Source organism: Pezoporus wallicus, unplaced genomic scaffold, assembly GCF_028554395.1.
Source record: "Pezoporus wallicus isolate ANWC-B61680 ecotype Strahan unplaced genomic scaffold, APGP_CSIRO_Pwel_v1 contig_5352, whole genome shotgun sequence".
Classification (NCBI taxonomy): Eukaryota; Metazoa; Chordata; class Aves; order Psittaciformes; family Psittacidae; genus Pezoporus; species Pezoporus wallicus.
Window position 1 is genome coordinate 3,527,237 of NW_026639660.1, and position 20,724 is coordinate 3,547,960.

General features: G+C 50.6%; 1 protein-coding gene across 1 annotated transcript in view; it reads left to right on the forward strand.

Annotated features, from left to right (window-relative positions):
• Positions 1–66: 66 nt before the first annotated feature.
• The window catches only part of TMEM63B (transmembrane protein 63B), a 45,374-nt gene continuing 24,716 nt past the window's right edge, over positions 67–20,724 (forward strand). Inside the window, exon 1 of the mRNA XM_057415421.1 lies at positions 67–150. The gene's annotated coding sequence lies outside the window, so the exon portion shown is untranslated. The remainder of the gene's footprint in view (positions 151–20,724) is intronic.

Sequence of the window (20,724 nt, forward strand, 5' to 3'; positions counted from 1 at the left end):
CCCGCGCCCAGCCGAACCGAGCCGAACCGAGCCGAACCCAGTCGGGCGGTTGCCGCTTGCTCGCGTGCGCGGCGCGGTACCGCAGCGCCCGGCCCGGCGGTGAGAACCGGGGTGGCGGCCCTGGGGAAGCCAGTACGTGCCTGACACCGGGTAAGTGAGTCGTCGGCGCGGCGGGCTGCGACACGGCGGCCGCGGCTACCTCCAGGCCAGGCGGGCCCGGGGCCGCAGCGAGCCACCGCCTCGGTGCTTGCCGAGGTGGGGGGGCTGAGGGAAGGGCAGCGGCCGCATCTCCGGGCGGTGCGGGCAGGGCCGGGCGGCGCTGCCGTTGCGTGGAGCCCCTCAGCGGGGGTGGCCGGGCGGGGGGCGCCGCTGCCATCTTTGGGGCGGAGTGGAGCGGGCGGGGGGCGCGCCCGGGTGCGGCGCCCGCGGAGAGGCCTGTGCTGCCAGCCGGGGCCTGCCGGCGCTGCGCGGAAGCGCGGCGGGGGGGGATGTTCGGGGATTCTCGCCCGTCCTGTGCCGTGGTCCTCGGTTCGGCCGCGGCTGGGTACCGTGGTTTCTGCGCCCCGGGGGTGGCACCGGCTACCATCTCACCCGCGATCGCGTCGGAGGTGCTGAGCCTGCTTTTGTGCGTGCTGGAGAGCTGCCTGTCCTCCCTGCCTGTCCTCCAAGCACCGCTGTGGCGGAGAGCAGCAGGGAGACAGGAGTGATGTTTCAAGGGTGGGAGCTGGAGGCTGGTACCGCCCTGCCTCTCATACCCTGGAGAACTTAGGAAGGAGCTATCAGATGGGGCTTTTGTCCATTGCTGTGTAGTCAGGCAGTCCCTTTCTGCTCTTGTCTCGGTCGCCATTCCCTCCAAATCAGCAAACCATGGTTTCTCCTCCTGTCCTAGAATGCGCGTGTGTGGAGCTACCTGCTGCAGGCATCATGCCAGAAATCTATGATGAGGTTGCAGTCAGCCCAGTGCTCGGAGCAGGTTTGATAGCTCTCAGCTGGATGGAGACCAAGTGTTTGGGGAGTTTGGGATTTTGGGCACCTCCCTTCTCTACTCTTCCCTTGATAGTAGGTAGGAGATGGAAGCAAAAGGCCAATCGGTGCATGCTCAAGGTGGCTAATTTAGTTGTTCATAGTCCCTGAGGAGCCCCCCCCCGGATTTGTCTGTTACAGTGGAAGTGTCCTCCTCTGGAGTAAGCACATGTGGAAAAACAGCGGCTGCAGGACAGGAGCATTCAATTAGCAGTGGTCACAAAGCCACCAGAGGGTTGTAGGGCACAGGCAGCTGCCTCTTGGATGGTCCTGCAGATGCCCCACCTGAGCGTGGGGCAATGCCTTCACAAGTGCAGGGACTGGTACCCTTCCCCTCCAAACACTCATGCCATATAGTCCCTAATAGCCTTTATTCTCTTAATGCTCTGAGAGTGGAAAACTGTCCACTCAGCTCAAAACCAAGTTCAGGAGAACTCTTCAAACCAAAAATAGCAAAGCATTAAGGACGTTGCTTCTAATGATGGCAATTAGCTGGTATCTACCTAGGAAAGGCCTTTTCATCTCAAGCCTTTTAGTGATAGGAACACACATTGCCTTTACAGGGAGAGAAGCCTTTTTGGCAGTCTTCACCTGGGTACCATAGGAGCAAGACAAACATGAAAGAAGATGCCTTTGAGGGGGTTGGGAAGACACTCTGCTTTGGCTCATAAGTATGTTTTGTTGCACTCTTAGCTCTATTTTTGTCTGTTCCTGTCTTCGGTAACCTTGGAAGGAACTGAAGCTACTGTATTTTCTGAGGGTGTCGGCCTTCTTATCAAGAAGGCATTGACGTGGGGCTTTGCAATGCTCCACGTTCTTCCCTTTGACCAGAGTGTGGTGCGACTATCCTGAAATGTCCTGAAGCTGCAAGTTGAGTCAGGAAAAGAAAAATACCGAGGGCTTTGCTTCTTGTTTGTTTATGTTGTGGGGTTTATTTTTTCCTTCAGGGCTTTTGAAATATCCTTGGTGATATTTTTTTGCTTTCTTCAGCAATGAAATGGGCTAGGAGCTTGCTTGGGGTTTTGGGTTTTGGGTGTTTTTGTTTTTGATAGATATCCCCATGAAGCTGCTTTGTTGTGGGAAGTAGGACTTTGGAAATCCCAGGTAGTGTGAGATTTGCAATGAAAGCCTGAGAGCTGGCAGTGCTGAGGGCCTGCTTTTTGTCTGCTGCTAATTATGCTTTCCATGAGCCCTGGAGTGACATAGGTCACGGGGTCCCCGCAGTGTCCTGCCAGCGGCTCCTCTAACACCCTCCCCGTGCGCACCGAGGTGAACGCAGCCCGTGTCTCTTTCTGTAAGAGCCCCATCTCTGTCCTAAAGGCCAGGGTGAGGCTGTGTGCCGGGGACCCCGGGGCTGCGCAGGCGGCACCTCCCACTCCCAGGAAGGACAGCGGGACTTGCGCTGTCTGACGTGAAGCCTGCGCAGCCGTGGGGCGCCTGCTTTGTGCCGGAGGAGGCCGTGGTGTAGGATATACCCCGCACGCTGTGAATTGCAGACGGTGCTGGTTATAGATCCTGTGCCTGATTTACATATCAAAGCATCTCGGAGCTACGCGATGGGTAAGGATGGGCAAGAATGATAAGGCTTGCTGGAGGCTGGGGATGGATCTTTGCTGGGGCTTTTTGTGGTGCATAGGTGAGACAAAATGATGGGGATGTTTGGCAAATGGAGATTGTTTCCGTGTCCTTGAATGACAGTACTGTAAAGGCTTTTTTAATCTAGCAGCTGCTTTCCAATGGGTGGGAACCAAGGAGAGGGGGAGCAATCCTTGGTGGCAGCCCCTCCAGATGCTTCTGCCCTACCTTCTTCCTGTTAGTGAGAACTTGCTTGGCATCGTCCTGTGTTGAGCCCAGCAGCCATCCTGACCTCCCACCCCCACCCGCCTGTGGCAAGCAGCTGGTGTGCCAGCCTGCTGCCTCTTCTCGTATCTGCCTCTTGAACAAGGAGTTGGAGGCCCTGCTTGGAGCCTGAAGCAAAAGGGTAGGTTTGCTGTTGCCTCAGCTGGCTCTGCAGGGTCCCAGGTGTTGCCTGATGTCTCGGGAGGGAGGCATTGTGAGGGGAACAGAAGAGCCTGGAATGGGCTGTGGCCCCTGGGATGCTGCCTGAGTCAGAGGAAGGTTCTCCTGTGTTTGGTCTAAGCACAGCTATCTGCTGTGCCTCCTGGCTCTGCAAATGAGCCTGGGGAGCTCAGAGCTTGCTTGCAGGGAGGGAGTCCCTGTATCCCTCCATCGCTTTGATTTTCACAAGTGTGTGGCTGGTCCTGATGCTCTAGCTTTGAGGGGTCATGGCTTGGGGCATGCTCATCTCTGTACTCATTGTGGAAGTGCCTGCTGCCTGGAAATGCAGCGTTCAGCCTCTCTCCTTTGCCCTGTGTAGCTCAGGCTCTTGTTGGAAGGACTTCTTGTCTCACCAGCCATATGGGGAGCTGTGTGCAGGAGCTGCCCTGAGCGTGGACTTCTCAGGAGGCATCTCTCTGCCTGCAGCCCTCAGCCTGTTGGCAGCTCTTTAGCTCAGGGGAGGTGGGGGGGAGGGCAGGCCCGGTGCATTGGCTAGAAAGCTGGTTAAAAGGAGAAAAACAAAAATCAGGAAATGAAGAAGAAATATGCATGTGTGTATGCACTCTGCAAGAGAAGGGGCAAGATTGGTGAAACCAGTGCCAGGCTTGTAGAGCAAAGGCTTGCAGTATGAAATGGCTTTTCTCTGAGCCTGCAGGCCTGCGGTTGGCACTGCCTTCTCCCTTCATGTCTGTCCAGCATGGAGCTGAGTGTCTGCCCTCTGCTCCAAATAGACATCAGCTGCAGGAAGCCCGAGACTCTTGCTAAGTGCGAGACGCAGAACATTTTCCTTTGTGTTTCTCTGTGCAGTGCTCGCTGCCCTTCCCAGGGCTGTCTCTGCATGCTCATTATGTGTTCCCTGCACATGATTGCTAAGCAGTGTTAGAAATACCCCTGTTCCCCCCATGGCCCTTGCATGTTGATATTGCATGACTGCTGTTCTTCCTCTTGTGCTTTCAAGTCCCTTCCTTCCTATCCCTCCTAAAAACAGATGGGAGAGTGGGAATGCTTTCCCAGTGTCTCTGCTCTGCTTAAGCCAAGCTCATATAGTGGCTACACAGCTTGTATAGGCAAGATAGGCATCCTGCCGGCATAGCCTACTGCATCTTTTGAGCAAGATCTCCTGTTCTTGATGTGCTTTGGTCTAATTGATGATGCCAGCAGCTTCTGCCCATGTGGTTATTGTGCTGGGAAGAGAGAGAGGTCTTGTTTTATGTGTGCTTCTTTTCCCCAGAGAAATTGGCAATTGGTAGTGCAGGTCTGGCTTAAAGCAAGGTTTTGAAGATTTCTATTTGTGTTGCCCAATCTGGGAAGATCTTTGTGCTATTGCATTAAAGAAAGGGGCTGGATCTCTTAAGGGACTGTGTATCTGAAAGGCAGTGTATTGCATCAGCACCAGGAGAAAGCAGTTGCAGACAGGATTCATGTATGCCTGTTTTCAGTATGTTCTGCAATTGCTTTCCTGAACCATCACTGCCTCTGAGCAGCAAGCTGAAAAAAAAACCCTGCTTTTCTCTGGCTGGAGGAGTGGCTGCTGTGGGCCTTTCCTGTCTGCACATTGTTTCCTAGAAGGAATGTATGTGCCCAGAGCTACTCCTGTGAGTCCCTGCATCCAGTGTGCTCATCCCCTCTGTAACCCTGTAATTCTGTGTGTGGAGCAGTTGCTTGCTTTGACACCCTGTTCCCTTTGACATCCCTTTCCGCTAGGGAGTTCCTGCTAGTTTCTGTGCTGGTGTCTGCTCCTGGCTCAGTGCAAAGCATTGCCCTGCAGAGAGACAGCTGCCCTGTTATACCAACAAGGAGGCCGTGTGATGTGGCTTGAGGGCAGATGCTGTGATCTCTCCTGTTGACCTGCAGCTCTGACAGGTTCCCTCAAAGCATCCAGCTGTCTCTTGGTGTGTTGCTGGCAGGGGTATTACCAGAGTGCATTTAGCAGGAGAGTTGTGTGTTGGCCTGGGCCCTGCTTTTGCTAGTTAAAAACGGTGTCCTGTAGTAGGCTCTGTCCCAGGTCCCTTCATCAAGCCAGGGGATGAGACAATCTTAGCATGGGGAAGACAGTCTTAGAGGAAGCTCAGCTGGAATCAAGCCTTGTCTTCTGCTTGAAATTATTATCAACATCTGATGTCATCTGCTTGGAGGTCAAAGATCGTGGCAGTGACTGACAAGGGTGTCTGCGCTGATCTGGGGATACTTGGGCTCTTGAGTCAAAGATTTAGGGGTTTTTGTTTCAAATGGCAATCTTAAAAGGGATTAATCCCTCAACTCCCTGTGCATATGGTATAGACTCCCTCTGTGTGAAACCATTGGACTCTGGAGGCTCTCGGGTGATGCTGGTAAAGCTGACATCTTCTCCAGGATGACTGCATATGCAAGTTGGTGATTTGGTTTTGCTGGGTTCTTGAGATCTCTATGCTTGAGACGTAGACCTGGAAGTGATCTATTGTGTGTCTGCTGAACTGCGGTAGCTGCCCAGGGTCTCACTATTAACCCACAACACAGAAAAGGCAGCTTGATTTGGCATGAGTTACAAAGTTAGAAATTTGAGAGAGAGAAACCAGATTTGTGCTGGATGTGAAACTCTCTGTGATCTCCCAGCTAGGGCAGAAGGAGCTGATGCAGCTATTGGATAGAAGAAAGAATTGGCTTCTGTCTACATGGAAAAGAGGAACAATAAAATGTGACAGTAAGAAATTTGTCCTCACCTTGCAAAGAAGGTCAGGGTACAAAGTTCTTAAAGGAATTAATGTTAAAAAGCAAATCCAAGCATAAATTGGAAGAAGTAGCAAGACTTTAGGTAAAGTAGATGTGGTCATGTGGGCAAAGTTTTGTAAAATTACTTAAAAGTACTCAAAAGGATAGACTTGAGGCAACTTTTGCATGGTGAGCAGCCACCTTGGAGAACATCTGGTATTTCAAGGCTTGATCCCTTGAAAGAATGGCAGTACAACGGCCTGTTTAAGCAATCTGGAATCAACAGTTAAGCAGTTAGTGTGTATCTTGTCAAGGAGGTGGGAGAATGTGCTGATTAAAAATCCACCAGTGTGCATTTATCTGGCACATACAGTGTCAAGCTGATCAACACCCTTACCTGAAAGGATGCCTCGCCCAGTGGCTGAGCAGGGATGATAGATGTAATACATCTTGACTTATGTCAATCTGTGCTACTGACCCAAGGGTCAGCCTCATAAACAAATGAGGAAGGGGCAGGAGATAAGAAGAGTCCCTCAGGTGGACCCACAACCAGTTAAAAAGCTGTACTTGGAAAGGTTGCTGTCTGGTAAGGAGACTGACTAGACAGGACAGGAGAAAATGTTGGTATTACCAGAGTTTGGGAGTAGGATGAGTGCTCAGAGAATCTCACCAGATGCTTTGGTTCAAGCCTGGCAGTTAGTGTGAAGTATTTGATGCTTGCAAGGGCACCAGTGAGTAGCCCTTGAATGAGACTTTACTGCTGTAGAAGGTTCTGGGAAGACTGGTACTAAAATACATTGTCTAAATCCAGTGTCAGTGCTCAGAAAAGGATGCTGAAAATTTGAAGAGAATGCAGAAAAGAGTTACAAGATAGTCTGAGGGCTGGAGAGAAAGCTTTATGGTAAGAAACATAAGGAGATCAATCTGTTTATCTAATCAAGAAAAGATTACAGTGAGACTTGCTTATCCTGCGTAAGCATAACATATCTTCTGACTGTGTATCATTATCTTGGTAGGATAGAAGTGCCAGGCCATGAAGAGTAGCAAGAAAAACCCATGGTGAGATGCTGGGGCTGTGGTCACCTTCTGGGCCATGCACCCTGTTCTGCCTTCTCTTGCACAGGTGGAGAGCTCTGTCTTTGCCTGTTGCTGCTTTCTTAGTTCTCTGGGGTTTCAAAGCTCTCCTTGTTTGTTGCTCCTGCCTTGGTATTCAGGCCCTTCCCTTGAGACTCCTCTAGTTTAAGAGGAGGCATCTCCAGTAAAAGAAAGCACTAGTCTGGACCCAGCTAATGTAGGGTGATGCCCTGGCAAACCCATGCCTGCTCTCTGAATGTGCCTCCAAAATTACTCTTTGCCTTTCCTTGCCCCAGCCCATCATCTGCCTCTGAGTGATTTCTGGCATCCCTTCCTCTTAGCACTTGGCTGCTTTGCCGAAGAAAGAAGATACCTGGGAGCAGCCAGCACCTACCACTGCTCCAGACTAAGTGCCGTGGCTGGTGAAAATATGAATGGAACCAAATGTCACCCTTGCCTCTGGTTCCTGCCAGCCTGCAGTTCAGTGCTCTGTCACTTAGAGCTGTCAGTTTATTTAGGGTCATTACACCCATTTTTCAGTCCATGAGGTGATGTTTCTGCCTTAGCCTGATGAGCAAACCTCGACTGGGTGAGATGCTGCAGCAGATGGCTTGTTAAAATCTTACTACATCCATGACTTCCCTTTCACCCACTAATACTGTGATGCTGTTAAAAATAAAGATGATCCAGTGTGCCTGACAGGATGTATCCCTTGTAAATCCCTGCTGCCCAGTGCTCCTGGAATCTCACACTCTCTTATCTCTTCATGTTTTAATATTGCCTGGGGTAGGAGGGGAATTTCAAAGCTAGTAGATAGCTCCTGACTATGGTTGTGAGTCAGGGGGGAAGCAAATGCTTTGATAAGCTATGAGAAAAGGGGGAGAAATCCCCATGTTTCACTCCTTTGGTTTGTTTTCTCTCAAGCTTTGTACTATTTGATGTGAGCAGAGCTTTGATTGTAGGGAATAACCCCAGTAAGCATTTGTCTCCTCCTCTGGGACAGCTGCTACAGGGTGGAACAGCCTGAGTAGCTTCAGAAGAGTGTTATGGAGCAGCAGCCATAGCTCAGCCCTCCTCTGGTGGGTATGAGGTGAGGGATGTGCCTTCACAAATCAAAGGCATAAAAACATGGTTTGGGCTGTGTCTGTAGGGTGCATTAGGTGCTTCCTTCAAAACACCTGCAGTTTCTGGCCTGCATGATGTGTAGGACTGCCTGTTTTGATTACTCTGCTCATACATTATTTTGGCAAAAATGCTCCTGCTTCCCAGCCTGGCTTTCTTCCACCACCTCAAAGCAGAAGCAGTTTTGCCTGTATAACTGCACTTCCATCGGTGCAGCAGACTTACACCTGTGCAGACATGTTGATGGCTTGGGTCTTTGCCTTGATGTCTGACCCAGCTGTGCTCACAGATGTCTCTGGAGTTGGCTTGGTGTGAAAGATCAAACAGGACCTCTAGCTGGAGCTCAGAAATCGGGTGAAGAAAAGAGATAGGGCAATCAAAGTAGAGGAAGTGTGCAGTTTTAATAAACCTGTATTCAGAATACATGGGAGTGACTGATGTCTGGGTAGGAAAGCAGTGCTGGAAGTGTGTGGCTGATAAATAGAAAACAAAGGAGTCAGTTTTGGAAGAGGGGGCTTTGCTATTTGGACTGCAGCGCATGTGCTGTCTCTTGTTTGCACTGCATTTCTTCAAGCAGTGAAAGCAATTTTTAAACCTAGAGTTGAGTGAAGATAGACTCTAAGGCATCCAAGCAGTAGTGGAAGTAAAGCTGGTGGTGCTGTGGCTGAATGGGTCTATGGACTGGAAGCTCCCAGCCTAGTCCTGAAAAGCTACTGCAGGGTAGTAAGCCTGTCTGGCCCCTGCCTGCTCTTCCCTTCCCCCTGGCTGTTTCCAGCCTGTCAGTCATTCTGATCAATGTTTAATTGCCTCCCAGCATTTCAGAGCACCCCTTGACTTGCAAGCTGTTAGTGATTGTGAAGCTCACCCTTCCCACCAACCTGTCCTTGCAGAGCTGGCTCTGGAGGCTCAAAGCAGAGACCGGGGGCAACACCCTCTCCTCCTACCCCAGCACGGGAGCGCAGCTGCCTTGTGATTCCTGTTCTGCCTCCCCACTTAGACCTATGTGCATTTTCATGCCCCATTTTGCCTGCAGGAACCTCATGCCAGGTGAATTTCAGGATCAGTGAGAGATTGAGATTCAAACATGGCTGGAGGGGAGTAGTTTGAGATTGGTTGGTTGTTTTACCTGCCCATACTTCTTAAGGCATGTGTGTTGGGGATGATGGGACAAGAACCAGGTTATCTCTTGTTAACCCAGCAGGTGAAGAGATCCAGAAGGAGACCCTCCTGCCTTCCATGCCAGGGGAGGAACCTTCTGCTCCTTCCCCAGCTCTGTGTTACTACTATCAGTACTACAGATCCCAAAGGGAATAGCAGAGGTGGTTTATACGTTCCTAATCCAGTGACTGGATGCTGGGTAAGAAGAGCAAACCACGCAAAGTGATCAGCATATATGCTGTTCCTGCTGGAATCCCCATGTAAGGCTGGGGATTGGCCTGGTCCTGATGTAAACCTGAAGTCCTCCCCAGGTAGAGAAGAAAGGGAAGGACTAAAGGAGAAAAGGTGACAGTGGAGACAAGCGGGTAGCAGGAGGTGACATGTAGGAGCCATGTGAGGCACAGAGTGAAATAAATGCTGTGGATGGGGAATGGCAGAGCATCCTGCAGCACCACTGGTCTCACAGGTACCCGAAGGCAGGCACAGCCCGTGGACAGGAGAGGTCATGCTGGGCCTGGCAGGGGTCCTGTGACTCGGGCCACGGGTGGATGGGGAACGTTTCATTCCTTCTTTCTTGCTTTTTGAGACAAAAGTGGAAGTGCCACTTCCCTCTCCCTCCAGGGCAGGGGGCAGACCTCATTCTGGAGAGCCTAAGTGCTGACCTTGGATGGAAGATTAAACCAGCAGTAGCAAAACTTCCTAAGGTGCACTGGAGTTGACCTGAGCTGGGAGAGGCAGTGTGAAGCTTGTGTACTTGCAGTTATCCCTCAAACAATGGGGAAAGCATTCAGAAACATCTTTGGTTTTATCCTGTAGTTGATGCTCTTGAGCAGGGACAGGACTGGTGTTCCTCACCCAGAAGAGGGGTAAATCCAAAAGGAATGGGCAACAGTGCCCTGCTGCTTCCCCAGAGCAGAGGACTGTAGCTTCAGGACATACCCTTCATTCCTAGTAACTCAATAGGGATTTTGGCTGACTGTAAGTGAGGGTGCAAGCAGCAAGAAATACTTGTGTGCTGCTGGTTATGTCTAATCTGGAAAGTGGACTGTCTTCCCAATGCTCATGAATTAATTCTGTGATCTCCCTGGGAGGGGTTTATATGATTCCAAAGGACAGAAGCAGAGACACTGGGCATATCAGCAGCATGCTGTCGGACATGCAGCCGGTCTGGGTGGGATGAAGAGCAGAGCCAGGATGTCCTGCATCATGGTTCCATGCTGCTTCACTGCTGTTCTCTGAAGCAGTGCTGACAGCTTGCCCTGTGACTGGAGATGCCGGAGGCAAGCTGGATGTGTGAGCAGCAGGGATTGAGTCAGTGCTGGGGGCGAGTGAGTTGGTGCTGGGAGGAGGGGGGTTGAGTTGGGACACGGGTGGGAATGGCCTGGAGCTGCCACATGGACTTGTGGGAAGCTGGCAAAGAGTGGGGGCCCAGCAGCAAACACCATGGTGAGTCAGGAGGTAAGGATCATCCTGGGCACAGACAGCACCACTGGCTGGTGCCTCAGCCTCTGGCAGTGCATTGAGTGCAGAAGTGTACCCTCACTGAGCCCATAGCTTGTGGGTGGGGAGAAACCATGTTGAAAGATGTCACGTGAGGTGAGCTGTGTGCATGGTTTATAGCTGTAACTCATGCAGTTAACCTGTCATGATGTCTCGTATTCCCTCAGCTAAAGCAGTGTGGTTTAGGCACAAAACTGGACTTCAAGCCTTGACTGAATACACACCCAGCTCCAGCTGAGGCTTTCTTGTAAAGCCCCTGAGCCTCCTTGAGCCCACTAGGAAATGTTAAAAACTCAGATATCAATCCAGCCTCTTAATGTACATCCTTGCTGGCCTGTTTGGGACTGGTAAGTGCAACAGCAAGGGAGACTGATCTGGGAAATGGGAGAAGAATGGAGCCAGGAGGTCCATTACCAGTTTGGTAGGTGGAAGAGGTGTTGGCTGTTTGAGGGCGGGAAAGCAATAACTTTCTTGAAGACAGAGAGGAAAATATGAGGCTGTAAAAATGAGCCTGGCATTGAGAGATGGCGGGATGCAGCCTGGAGGGAGGAACGGAAAATGTGGTGGTGTCTCTTGGAGGAGCCCCAGGGGCTGGCACTGTTTTTTTTGCCTGGATGGACTTCAAGACTCTGACTTGCCACCATATGGGTGTGCACCTCAATAACAGTACACAGGGTCTGTTTCCAGCCACCCGGGAGGGGGAATAGCTTGGGCATCAGGGAAAGTGCAAAATTGAAGGTGCCCTAGGAGGTACTCATTTCATGCCTTCTGTTGTTCAGGAGCATATTCATAGACAGTATGCCAAATATGAGACACTGCTATGGGGGCCTCGGGTTCTAATCCCTTTCCTCCCCCTACCCCACTTTAAGACCTGTAGCAAAATTTGTTGTGGTCACCTCTGCCCACTGCTGAAGGCAGGTATCGTTAGTGCCTCAGATGTCCTTGCTTTGTACAGCCCTCCACACTGAATTCTATCAAGAGATGCTGAACACGTGCAATGATGGAGCAACTATCACCAGAGCGGAGCCTGGGTGAGCAGCACAGAGCAGGCTGCAAGGGGATGCTGGTGCACTCCTGTGTGCTCAGTCTGATTTCACCCTTTCTCAGGAAGATCTTCCCAGACCTTAAGGGTCTGGTGTAAAAAGAATGCCGAGTGTGCATTTGAATCTGCTTGTGTTGGTGAGGGAGCTGCAGGTGGTCAGCCGTGCTGCAGCACCCAGCCCTAAGTAACTCTCCCCCAGTCCCCTCATCTTCCCATGACAGGAGAAAGGTCCCTTGTTCATGCTTCTTTGACTCATCCTCCGCTTCTAACAAGAGTGCTTGGTGTTGGTAAACAGCATGTTATAAATAGGCAACTGATGCTATATTGGGAGGAGTTTTGCCTGCTGGTAAGCACAGGCATAGTGGGACCTGGGCCTGGAAGCTGTGAGCTTGGCTGGCAAGCATGTGTAGACACTGGTGACCCCTTGTCAAGTGACTGTTATGGATGTGGGTGGGGGAAGCTTCCTGAGCACCAGGTCTGTCCCCCTGGCCCTGGGAAGCCCACCCGTACCAACATGTGAATGGGATCATTGGAGAGGAGGGTTGAAAGCAGCTGGGATTCAGGGGGAAGAAGTGAGATGCAGATGGCTGTGTTGGGCTACAGTTATCCCTGAAGGGCTGCAGGTGTTTCATGCAGGGACCGAGGTACTGAGCCAGTAGCAGTGAGGTAAAACTTGGGCTTGGTAGCTGTCAGCTTCCTCCTGTTGAGATGATCCCAGACTCAGGAGAAGGTATCTCAGATACCCAGGTATACTCATATACCCAGAAGCCAGCATCTGAGTGAGACTCTGAAGATGAGCAGATGACTGCCCCAGGCTGCTTTGCAGGGCCCACTGGGGTCCCAGGTAGAAGGCACCAAGTGAGGGATCTCATTTTTGTTGCTACCCGGTGTGTGACTGTGCCCCTTGGGGAGCAAGTGTTGGCCTCAAAGCACTGCTGGGCCTGTGGATTCCTGATGAGCTGCAGTAAAGCAGGCAGCCCTCAGTGTGGAGCCCAGCAGAGCTGTGTGTGGCAGGGTAGATCTCAGAAGTCCCAGCATTGACCCTGACAGGATGTGTCCTTCTGCCTCCAGACCCAGCAGTCAGTTCTCGGAAGCCATGACTGGTGGTTGGCACTGCCACCTCAGCAGAGGCCTGATTTCCTTACGCTAGGATTCCTTGCAGGCTCTGATCAGGATGCCGGTCGGGTGGCGTAAGAGGAGGGCAGGGTGACGGGTGAAATTCCAGCCTCCCTGCTGGATTATGGAGCTGTGGAAGGATTGCCATGGCAAGTGTTGGGCATAAACAGGCAGGTAGGATGGCAGCAGTGGGGCTGGCTGCCTAGGAAGAGAGGCTGGTGGAGATGCTGCCCTCCTGCATCCCTGTACTTTCCCATTCCGGGTGCTGGAGGAGCAGACCGTGGCTGCCAGGTTTGCTCTGAGGGCAGCCAGGCACCTTCCCCTCTGGAGGCTGGCCCTAGAGGTGTGCTCCCAGCCCTAGAGGCACAGGGTGGAGAGGGGATGTCCCACCACAGGTGGCTGTGATTCAGGAAGGAGCTGTGAGTTGGCATGCCTGTGATGTGCTCCTGCTAGGGTGGTGGGGGGCTGCTGGATTTGTGGCCTTCTCCCCTTTCAGATGGGAGGGTGACTGGGAGAAGGAGCAGCCGGGCTTGCCTGGGAGCTCTTGGGAGGGCGGTGGTGGCTTGCAAAGTGCAAACTGAACCTGGAAGCTCTCCAGTTTGAGGAGTGGAGACCTTGCTTGGTCCACTGCTCAAATAGGCAGCATTGTCCATCCTTACTTTGCATTGTCCAGGTTGTGTTTTAAGTCACGTAAACCTAATGCTGCCTAGTGCTTTGCTGTGAAGTATCAGGCTGGCTCCCCTGAGCTGACTGAGGTGCTGGAGGTGCCAGGCAAAAGGCACCCCAGGAACAGCCTGATTGGTGTATGAGATGAGGTGGTGTAGCTGCGCTTTCTCCATTGATAAAAAGCAAAATGCCCTGAAAGAGGTTCCTGCCTTATCTCCAAGGTATAGCACATGTCTTTCCACATCATGATCTGAAAAGCAAATGCTAGGAAGCTGCTCCTTCATCATGCATTAATGGAGTTCATCTCTGCCCTTGGTGTCTGTAGGTTGCCTGCCCTGGCAGGAGTGCAGGGGTCTCTGGATCATGCAACTGCCTGGACAGCTCTGAGGTACTCGAGTGCTTTAGCGCAAGAGGCATTATCCGAATCCCTCATAACGGTGATGGTGACACAAAGGCTGTGCCGATTGTGTGGTGGTGTTTGCCAAGAGCCAGGCAAGCCCTGATGCTGATTATTAAAAAGTCTGGCAACAAGGTTCACGTTTGTGTCCCAGAGTAAAAATGGGACAGCTAGGATGTTTGGATGCTTGTGGATATAAATGGGAAAACTGAAGATCACCATATAGCAGTTAACACTTGTCAAACTCCTGTGTTTATTTGGAAATGAATAAAAGCTTGGTTTGCCCTCCCGCTTTGAACAGTTTGGGCACCATGGGCAGCAGCTGTGCCGGAAAGAGGTGGAAAGTGAGAGGACAAGCTAGGATGACAGGATATAGGGGTTTAGATTTTTGGCTACAGTACGACTGAAAGAGAACTCTTTGGCCTCTTAGGCTGTGAAAGCAAAGGAGTCACGCTGCAGAGCAAGGAGACCACAGTACAGTTATCTCTCTGGCTCTGGCCATATCTGTGCTTGGGACTTTTGGGCACAACACAGCTAGAAAGATGCTGACCACACAGAGAGACATCAGCTGTAGAAACAGTCAGAGGCTAGAAAGGTGTGCTTGGAAAAATGCTTAATTTGAGGATAGCAGGGGCAGGTGAGATGTCTCCTCACAGCAAGGGATCTCTGGTCTCTTTGCTGAGAAGGGGCAGCAGTGTTTTTGGAGGAGCAGCAGTAATGAAGTTTGGAAATGGGTTCAGGAGGAGTGGCATACTTTTCATGCTTGCCAGAACCATTTCTCTGTGAAGAGAAGAAAGCTTTCTGATCTAGGACCATTTATTTAACCAGCTGCTATGAAGTGTACTGCAGGAACCTACTTCTCATCATCAAAGAAAAATTGTGGTTAAGCTACTTGGTCTTTGCTGCCTCTACCCTGAGACACTCAACTGGGGCTGGGTTGATAATCAGTGCACATGGAAAACATCTGGTTCTTGAAGCAGAGCACAGTGCTCAAGTCTGACCCTTTTTAGGTAAACACTTGAATTTAGCCATGTACTTAAGTTATGATGACTTCAGTGAGAGCGTTTGAAGTGTGTATTTAGGAGCTTTCCTGAGGAGGGGCGATTTCTTTCACATGAAGATACTTCAGGAAACATCTTAACAAGCTGAAACCCATACAGCTGCCAAAGCTAGATTTATGTTGGGAGAAATACTAAGCAGTAACCTCATCTGGGTTATTAATTAGTAATTATCTCAGGATGCCATAATCTACTAATTGTTTTAATAGTCCTGCTCTAGTGGTGTGTTTGGGAAGGCCAGGCAGACTTAATGCTTATAAGGAAAATTCTGGAGGAAACTGCTTGCTGTTGTGTCATTTTATATTAGAGGCCTCAGCCGCTGCTTTAGTGAGTCTTTTTGTGCTGTACATGCGGTGTGTTGTCCTCATCCAAAACAAAGTATGGAACGGCATCCACACCTTCTCCAGTATGTGAACCAGTTTTGTTGTCTGAAGGTACCGTGCTTGTCAAAGTATGGAACAAAGTATGGAACAGCATCCACACCTTCTCCAGTACGTGAACCAGTTTTGTTGTCTGAAGGTACCGTGCTTGTCTTTGGAGTCCACTGGCTTGTATATATTTATCCTGCTCACCTCTGTGATGCTGTACTTCACATTGGTCCATACAGTTGGATGCCCCTTCCATGGAAGGGGAACAGCCAGGACTGTGATTTCTTGGTGGAAACCTACGGCATGCTTTGGTGCATCCTGCCAGTGTTGTGCTGTGTGCTGGTACCCATGTCCAGGGGAAGGTTAGGGCTGTGGCTAGTCAAAATTGAAGACTTCATGCAAGGGTGGAGACACAAGATCAGAGATGAGATTCACCCCAGGCTTGGGGCACTTGGACCCCAGCCATCAGTGCTGTCATGCTGTTTTCTTTTGTCGTTAGAAGTCATCTGTGGAAGCACAGGATACATGGGAGTGCTTTGGGAAGGAGATGTGGTGTTGGGAAACATGGCCAGAATAAATGATGGGTCTTTGCTCCTGCTGTCACATAAGGATCAAGTCTGAAGGACTTAGCCTGGCAGCAAAGGTGGTCTGATGAGAGCAGTACCATTCTGAGCATGGTCACTCCTGGGGCTGCTGCTGCAGTTCCAATCAGACAGTTCCCCACTGATTCACACTGTTTAGGTGGTGCTTTCCATGGAAAGCAGCCTCCAGATGCACAGGTTGCCTTACAGCAGCTCCAGGCTATGATGCTTAGCTGCTCCTGGGAGTTCTCCAGGCTCAAGCCCATGGAAAGCACCCACTGCTGGTTTCCTTTCAACACCACAGCCTGAAGGAGCAGAGCCTGGGAGATGCTGTGGCTGCCTGACGGGCGTACCTGAGACGGCTGCCAGGAATTCAGTCTTAGTTCTGTGTGATGCTTGTCCATAGGAGGGCCCTTCCTGACTTCTCCTCCAGCAGCCCTTGGTGCACAGTATTTGGTGTGCTCCACATTTCTTCTGGGGGGAACCTCCAAGCTATCTCCTTCATGTCAGGTCAGGATTTCAGTGGTCTTAGTAAGTGTGAGCAGCCTGGCTTCAGCGGGAGCTGGGAGCAGGAGGAGTGCAGGTGACCAACTGCAAGTCATCAGTGGACTTTCCTAGGCTTGGTATTTGCTTTTGTGGAGCTGAGCTCCATGGATAAACAGTGAGTCAGAGCAGCTTTGCCCAGTTAAAGTACTGTTTCTTTGTTTGTCCTAACATTGAGATGGAGTCTGGATGACACAAGATTTGCATTGCCACGTCTTGCTGAAAATGCAGTGCCCTCCTCTAAGTCCAAGCAGCCACTTCATCTCACACACCTTTATCTGTGGTCTGGGAGCCAGGCTGCTTGCCTTGAAGTACCACTTTGGTGTTCCTGGTCTCAGCTAGGCGCCGTCGTCTCTGTGCCCAGCGCCTGTCTGGTGCTTTGTTCCATGTTTTCCCAAGCCAGGCCCAACTCCTTTTGCCAAGCCCGACGGGGTGAAGGGAGACCACTGAAAAGAAGAGCCCAGTCAGCATCTCTCAAGTGCTGGTGGCTGGCTGAGAGCCCAGCATCCCCAGCCTGGTGTGTGCAAGTGAGTCCTGCCTGCAGACCCCAGCCCCAGCTGAGCTGCTCTGCAACTCAGAAAGAAGTGTTCCACCCTCATTCTTCCCAGCAGATAAAGGTTCCTGGGTAGCTGCCTCTAGATTAGATCCCCCTGGCAGTATCAGAGCAAACATGCTGCAGAAGAGGAATTGGCACTGATACGCCATGTGAGGTCCAGCAGTTCTCTCTGTAGCATAGATGAGGGCTTGGGGGCAAGGACAGTCTCAAGGCTGTGTTTAATGTCCATCTCGCTCTATGACCTTTGTTACTTATTTTATGCCCAGCACAAGTCAGAATTGGTGTCTCACAGCCTCTGTCTCCCTTGTTGGAGTTCAGCAGCCACTGGGACAGAGTGTGTAAGGTGCCATAAAGCCCCAATTTTTTTCCAGCGTCAGTGTCCTAGTTTGGACATCATTGTGGCCAAGGTTTCCCAGCTGCTCTTGGTTGTACTGGGTGCTGTGCCTGTACTGGGTGTACTGTGCTGATGCTGTTCCCTGGGTTGGGCAGTACTGCTGTTGCTGGAGCTCTGACTCCTGTCATGATTTCCCCAGCAGATGAAGAGTGCTAGTTCCTAGATGTTCTCCTGTCCTATCCTGGCTTGCTGACTGCATCCAGATCTCTTGCTTTGAGAGCCCTTTGCTGATGTCTGCTGTTGTTGAAGAACAGTTGACTTCTTTCCTCTTCCCGCTGTGGCTGCTGAATCTCTTCTCAGCATGGAGTCATAAAGGGAGCTCAGTTCTGCCTGCTGCAGGGTTGTGATTACATTGACCTTTGTTGCTTGCCTGTGCTGTGGGTCCTTTGTAGGCCAACCCTGCAAGGCAGCTTCTATCCTAGGAGAGCTATAGGGAAGGTGAGGAAAAAGTGAGAAAATCCCCGGCCTGCAAACTGCAAACACTTGAAGCTGCAGTCTTCCTTACAGACCTTTGTGAAGAATCAACCTTTATTATAGGAAAGGTGCAGGTGTCAGGATTTGGAGTAGATGCTCCTGTTGTAGGAGCAACACTAAGAGGCTGCTTGTGCTGGAGGTCATGCAGCATCCTGGGTGCTTGTGCCTCAGTGCCCATAAGGGAAGAGGTTTCCCTAAGCATCCTAGTTTTACATCCTGCGTGTTTTCTGCTGGATGAGAGAGACAGGCTAGTGAGCCCTTCAGTGCTAGTTCCAGTCTTCCTCACCTCCTGATGTGAAGGGGGGTTTTCTGTGTGCTGCTAAGCACCATCTCCAGGAAGGCTGCTCTAAGCAGCCCATGCACCCACTTTGCATCAATTCAGGGATGGTGGCAGGGTTTCAATTTTCCTGGGTCTCAATGGAGTACTTGCTAAGAGAAGGACATGAAGCTCTTCTGAAGTACCATCCAAAAGAGAATGCCCCATCACTGTGCATGCTGAGTGTGGTGTGTTAAGTGCTCAGGGCAGGAGGACTGGGCATGAGAGCAATTTACCCCAAATAACATCTGAGTGAAAAGTTTGCATGCTGCAGAGTAAGGAGTAGGGATATTTCCAGGTCAGATGCAGTAGGTGTTCTACCAGACCCTGGTGAGGAATTGGCTGTGGAGCCCTTAGAGGCAGCTTGGACAACTGAGAGATGTTTCTTACTGCTGCTTGGTGATTTCCACGACCAGTGGTTTCTGTGGTGGGAAATGCTGATCATACTGTATAGGTAAGTGATTGCAGTCATGACCAGTGAACAAAATTCCTGTGTCTTTGAGCACTGTGCTGCAAAGAGGTAAAAGACTCCTGTCATGCAGAAGTGAGGAGGAGGAAACAGTCAATGTGACCTTGAGAAACTAGCTCAAAAACCTGGTTTTATTACACACATACATTTTGCTCAAGAGGAAAAGCTGGATGTGGGTGAAAATACCCAGTCTGTGACAAACAGATATGGGGTATGAGGGAAGGCAAATATGTTATGTTCCCCTGTGCACATAGAGAAACAAGAAGCTTTGAGATGAGCTTAAGATGAACAAACGAAAAAGGGAGAGGTGCAAAGCTGCTAAAAATGTGTACTTGTGCAAAATGGACACGATGGCATTTGGTCACTTCAGAAACTGAAGGGAGCATGGAAAATTTCAGAGTAAATAAAGGATTGGCAAGGACTCCTTGGTCCATGTTTCAGCCAAGCTAGATGTCATGCACCTAAACACTGTGAACACTAAGTAAGGGCTTAACTTGCACTGTTATGTTCTCCTTAACAGTGCTCGGAAGCCAAAGTGGTACTTGTACAGTAAAGATCCTATATGAATAGACACTCTCACCTAAAAAATGAAGTATGGAAGAGCCAACCAGGGTGGGGTGGTCCCACAGGTGTATTGTGAGGAAGGTGCAGACCATGTACAGGCAGCTTAAGCGCTGGTAATAGGCATGCAGGAGATAGCCAAGAAGGCAGTCCCTGAGGATCAGCCCATGTGCTCCTAGGTCCACAGACCAGAAAGTGGAAAACCACTGGTGTTAAGAAGTGGTGGAGTCTCCATCCTTGGGTTTAGTAAATGTCCATTGGGAATTGGTGGAGTTGCTGCTTCTGGGGTGTTGGGTAATAGGTGAGGAAGCCCTGTTTTCTGGGACTTACTCCCAGCCAGGGCTTGGTTGCCATATGGCCACTGCTCTGCAGAATATATAGCGTGAAGTCCAGCACCTCGTCAGTCTCACCACTCAATCTATTTATGTTGTGTTTGCCGTATCACTACCAGCATATGCCTACAGGAAACATGGGGAGCCAAACAGAAAGTGATATTTCTTTATAAAGTACAAGCTGGCAGGCAAACTTGATTTCTTTCCAGTAGATTTACAGCCCAGGATCTTGAAGGGAAAATGACAGATATATTTGGAACCAAGGTGTTTCATTCAGTGAGTCATGAAATCTAACACTCAAAATTTTAATGTGAATAGGGTTGGCTGTGATGCTGCCATGCAGACTGAGAGCTGATTGATATGGAGAGCTGTTGGATAGGTTTGGGCTGCTTCTTGATGGCAGAGGAGGAGATGGGCTCTTCTTGTGGGCTAGGGTGAGACACATGGATGGGACCCTGGGGATGTCCATGTGGCTTTGAGACTCCATAGTGTTTGTCAGGAGGCAAAGCAAATGGGGTTGGTGCTGGGTACTGTGGCTGTGTTTGTTCCTTATAGCCAGATGGAGGTGGTTGGACTGTCTTCTTGGCAGCAGAGCTGCAGCATAGCATGGTGCTGCACTGTTCCACCAAACCTCCCTGGAGGGGAAGGGGATGGAGACACCATCAGTCCTTCCCTGACAGCCAGAACAGGGATGGACACCACTTGCCCAGGAGCACCTAGTACAATGGGATGTGAAAATTGAGGCAGGAGGGCAACAAGGTGCGATGTGGGAGAAAAACACAGAGCCAGAGCAACCAAAAAGTCTTTGAGGCTGAAGGCAGATTAGCCAGGAGAGATGAACCAGGATGAACTGTAGCATACTAGGGTTTCAAGCTGTGGTACAGCCCTCTTGGCATGGAACATTATGTTCAGGGCACCATATGACTTGAAAGGACTACCCCCAGATTGGAGGGAATTGCTGTAGAAGAGGCATAATAAAGACTGAGCTGCCTGGAGCTAAATCCGTATCGCTTGGTAAGGCTGGCAGTTTCCAGTGGGTAAAGGCAGCATATGAAGGGTTTTGCTGATGTTCAAAGGGAAGGTTTTGTGATTGATTATCCTGGGGGATCTTGAAAGGGTCAGAGGCATGAAATGGACAGGTTCCCTGACCTTCATGGAAGATAGCCCCCAAAACCTTTTCCCCTTATTGAAAATCATGAATTGGAAAATAACCTTCAAGAAAGAAGTG